This window comes from Electrona antarctica, assembly GCF_951216825.1.
Source record: "Electrona antarctica genome assembly, chromosome: 9".
NCBI classification, from domain to species: domain Eukaryota; kingdom Metazoa; phylum Chordata; class Actinopteri; order Myctophiformes; family Myctophidae; genus Electrona; species Electrona antarctica.
In genome coordinates this window covers 12708979-12713833 of record NC_136790.1, presented here as the reverse complement: position 1 = coordinate 12713833, position 4855 = coordinate 12708979, and the positions used below count along the sequence as shown (strand labels likewise).

The following is a 4855-nucleotide window of genomic DNA, read 5'->3' as shown; positions in this document are numbered from 1 at the left end:
GTTTGGAAAATAAATTGTGTCATGTCGTCCTCAGCCTAGTGGAAATGTGCGTGTATAATTTCACGGAAATTGCACACTGTTTGTGATTTGTGGCATTTTGTTCGAAACGGACCAATCATGTGAGCTTTGGAAGCGAATCTTAGCCAATCAGGAAGGAATATGGGAAATGGTGCAGATCCGTGTTGATCACATGACTATGGAGATAGTGTATACCGAATTGTGTGATGTATGGATAAAATATGTACGAGTAATCTACAGAAATGTGTTTTGCCTAAATCGGCCTCATGGTGGCGCTATAACCGGACGGAAGGAAGGAAGGAAGGAAGGAAGGAAGGAAGGAAGGAAGGACGGACGGACGCACACACGGACGGAGTGCAAAACATACTCTCTCCCCATGCCTTCGGCCTGGTGGAGACAAAAATCGGATTCCATGTGACCTGTCTGCATTTAGACTTATTTAAGCAAATCGGATTTATATCTTGAAGTGACACAGATCTGATTCAGGCTAGATGTGGCTGCCAGTGTAAAGCAGGCCTTTGGCCCCATTTACACTGACAGACAAATCTAGCCTGAATCAGATCTGAGCCACATCCAGATTGGAATCTGATTTGTCTAAATGAGTCATGTGACCATTTAAACCAATCGGATTTCAATCTTGATGTGGCACAGATCTGATTCAGGCTAGATTTGTCTGCCAGTGTAAATGGGGCCTTAATAGTCTAGTGCACTTGACAGCATATCCTGTATTACTTGAATCCTGTATTATTTGAAAGCAATACTGCACCTTATGCACAAGTTACTTTAGTTACAAATCCGTATCGCCCTTAAAAAGAAAACTCTGCTAAATTATATAGATGCACTTTACACCTTTGTACTTTCCTAGTTGTGTATGTATGTTTTTAAATGCTTTGTTTCCTAATGTAAAGTACTGTTTGCTTGTTTTGTTTTATGTTTTTATGTGGGGACTCCGGTTTTATGTGGGGACTCTGGTGTATTTACATTGCATGTATGTAATGTCCATCACACACACACACCGTCTCCACACCATAGCGCAAAACTTTCTTAAGCTGCGCAATTCTTAAGCTGCGCGCAGCTTAAAGCTTGAGTTTTTAGACAGCTGGTGGATGGAAATTAAGCTCCACCTCCGCAGAAGACTTGAGCGGAGGAGAGCGTTTCCGGGAATCTGGCCGTCGCGCAAGTATTCGGCGGAGGTGGAGCTTAATTTCCATCCACCAGCTGTCTAAAAACTCAAGCTTTAAGCTGCAAGCAGCCGAGAACGCGCGCAGCTCTTTTCATAGTGTGGCAGCACCTAGACACACACACACAGCGCACAAGGTCCAAAAGTTTGCGCTGCAGGGTTGATTCCAATGCGGTTTTATTAACATTATTCAAGTGACTATTTAACAGCAATATTAGGCTAGCTAACAATATGTATGACACCAGGAGTTATATATTATCATCTATCGATACAGTCGACAGACAGACAGACAGACAGCTCTCATTTTGTGTAATTAAAATAATATTTTTTGTAATCCAAGAGAATAATACATTTTGACCAGTAGCCTATAACACATAACATGAACATAACAGATGTAGTTCAATATAAAATATAATAAAAAACCTTCCCATCCAAATAATGCCAGACAGGTGATCAACTCCTCCACTCATTTATGCTGATCATGAACAGCTGTGGGACCACCAGCAGCTAGTCTTAAAACCTCTGCTGAGGGCCAGCCAGTCACTTCTTGTCCTTGATCAGCACTTCTAACTGCAAGCAATATGGGAAGCATTTTAAATATGTTTCTTGTTGCACTGGTTTTGTTCGCCCAAGGTAAAAGCTTTTTGCTTGGTTTCCTATGTATCAAATTGTAGGTCTGTTGCAGATTCCTAGGAAAACAAACAAATTTCAACTCTGAAATGTTGTCCTGATAGTTTGGGGGAGCATTCATTAATTATATGATGTCACCTGCATATACAGCTCCAGGGAATAATGTTGAAGCTTTTCCAGTCTGTTGTCTATGATGACTTCATTGGGATGAGTTTATGATGTCAATTTTAGTGTTTCTGTATTATAATGGGCTCTATGCACAGCAGCCATATTGGAAAGAAATTGGGCATCTTCCTTGCTTTCCTCACAGGTCTTGCCAATTATATTAATGAAGGCTCTGTTCCATTATGTTAAGAGACAGGGTGCTGATATTGTGCACGTTTGCTCACTCCAGTCCAGGTACCCTTATGTTTCCTTAAGGGGGGTTCCTAATGGCCCATTATGTGTACACTTCAGTGTACAAATGGACCCATAAAGGTAATTTTTGGTTCCATTTGTACACTCCATGGGGCTCCTTGAAATTAAAATGGTTGAGAACCACTGCCGTAAATGGACTGGAGCTGACCTAAAGCTGCACTATGTAACCATCATCTTCTACCCCAGATTTGAACACAGTTTCCTGTGCAAGTGCTACAATTTTATAAAAGCCTGCCTGTTTGCAAATGTAATGTTGACCATAAGGTCAAAACGTCTACGCAGTGTCTCCTGTATCTACGTATCCTGCATAGCCTGTGTGATTTCTGGTCTAGAGCAGGGGTTCGAAACATTTTAGGCTGGGGACCCCCGGAAATGCTTTGGCCATGTCTCGTGAATGAAAATAGGCTAGGTGAGACCTTTGAAGTGATCTACCAATATACAATCACCCCAATTGTATTACATACTCTACCATACAGATTGGATAAATTATAGTATTAACATACACTACCATACAGATTGGGCAAACTTACACTTTATTCACACAACAATTGCAACATGGTGCTAGTATAATTGGTAAGACCTGTTGAGGAAGAGGCCCATTTTCTTTCCACTGTGGCTGCATGGAGCCTATACATGGCACTTAAATGTGCATTGAAGCTAATCATCCCCACTGCTCCAGTTTGATTGCAGTCTTGGTTCTCCAGTATTCAAGCTTTGGGTCAGAGCTATCCACAAAACATTGGACTTCATTTGACTATTCCCCTGTGAAGAAATTGGCTGTATTAAAACTCAGAATGTCTTATGTCTACAGGATTAAGCATGGCATATGCAGCACCTTCACAACACCCCAGTGCTGTGAAGGACCACATCACACCACAGGTAGACTCTGGAGGCGATTGGTTTTGATAGTACATATAGGCTGGATGAAATCATACATTGAGGGAAGAGAACAAATGGTTGACATGAACGGAACCATGTCCTCCCAGTGAACTGTGGGGTTCCCCAAGGAAGTGTTTACATTAACGACATGAGTACTGCCTGTAATTGCAAATTGTTCCTGTTTGCAAAACAAGAGTAAATCAAAAGACACGATTCTTGGGTACAAATTCCTCTTTTGTTAACAAAAGGGCTCTCGGGACATTAGCTGGAGCCCTTATTCAGCCACTCACTTTTAGAACAAATATGGGTAAATTCACCTTAGTCCACTTGCAAGAATGTGAACCCCAGCATTTTGAGCACACTAAAGTTGTATGCTAGACATGTCGTATGGGTCCCCAGCATTTAGAAACTGATGGATGCTAACTTGCATATGTTGGCCAATTTGTGATATCCATTAACAACATGTATGGCAAAATTTTCATCATGCTTTAGGTACGGTAGCATGTGACATGTCAAACTAGGGATTTGTCATGCTTCTGAATCAATTCAAAGCATTCGTTTTGCATAAATGTGATGGTCAGCACATTCAGGCAAGTGGTTATTCCCGTGTTTAGCCCAGGAGTGTTTTTTGTGCAAAACTAATTTGCTTGGACTGGATTCAGAATCATGAAAATCCCTAGTTTGACACGTCACAATTGTCACATGCTACTTAAAGCATGATGACTTTTTTAACGTTTTGCCTTATATAGATAGATTGATAATGGTATGGTCACATATATTATTGTACATTTATAAATTGCCTAACATATGCAAGTTGGTGCCTGGCAGTTTCTAAATGCTGGGGACCCATACTCAACATTTCTAGCATAAAACTTTAGGGTACTCTCACACAATAGGGCTCCGTGGGCTGGCAAGTAGACTACTTCCACATCACTGCCACTCGGGTGTAATGACCCCTTCCCTTAAAACAAGCAATCACTGGCTTACTTTAAAACGGGCCTGAAAATGCACCTGTCGCTGTCAGCAGGTCAAAAGGACAGAAGGTGATTGCCCCACCTCTTAATCCCCCCCCCCCCCCCCCCCCCCAAACTCCAAACCTGTACATTTGAGATCTCAATTATCGTCGTTGTTTTAATGGTGAATGACTGCATAGGACCCGACTGGAAACTAGGTATTTCGGGGGTATCCTTTTGGACCAAATGCTTGACTGTACCCTGTGCTGTTTGCAATTTTAATGTCTAATAAAATAATCAATCAATCAGGACCAGGATCAGGACTACCAGGAGCAGGAGGAGTACCGCCACTACCAGAATCAGTTCCACCTAGACCACCAGGATCAGGAGGAGTACTACCACTAACGGAAGCAGTACCACCTCCACCACCAGGAAATGAATAAAGTTTTTAAACTCATCATTGGGTCCCCCTTCTTGTGACAACTTGAGACAATTTACCAAATGTCAAGCTCTAACATACTGTATTTGCGGTTGAGTAAATCCCATAAGGATGGGAATCCATTTTTAGTATGGGGTTAACACTTGCTATGCATCCCATGTTTATAACTCATAACAATGTATAAGTGATGATAAACTCTTCATACAAACGCATAGCCTACATACATGATTCCCTCACTGTATATGTTTCTTTTCCCTTTTTACCTTGATGTATCTGGAAATCACACTAATATAGCTTAAACAACTGTTTAGTGTAGTATGACATTACATTGTCTTTCAG

General features: G+C 41.4%; 1 long non-coding RNA gene across 1 annotated transcript; it reads left to right on the top strand.

Moving 5' to 3' along the window:
* The first annotated feature begins 1664 nt into the window (after positions 1-1664).
* Positions 1665-4535, top strand: LOC306929456. The gene is made up of 3 exons (XR_013790790.1): positions 1665-1831; positions 3057-3124; positions 4387-4535. It is a non-coding gene; the product is annotated as an uncharacterized lncRNA (long non-coding RNA).
* Positions 4536-4855: the final 320 nt, after the last annotated feature.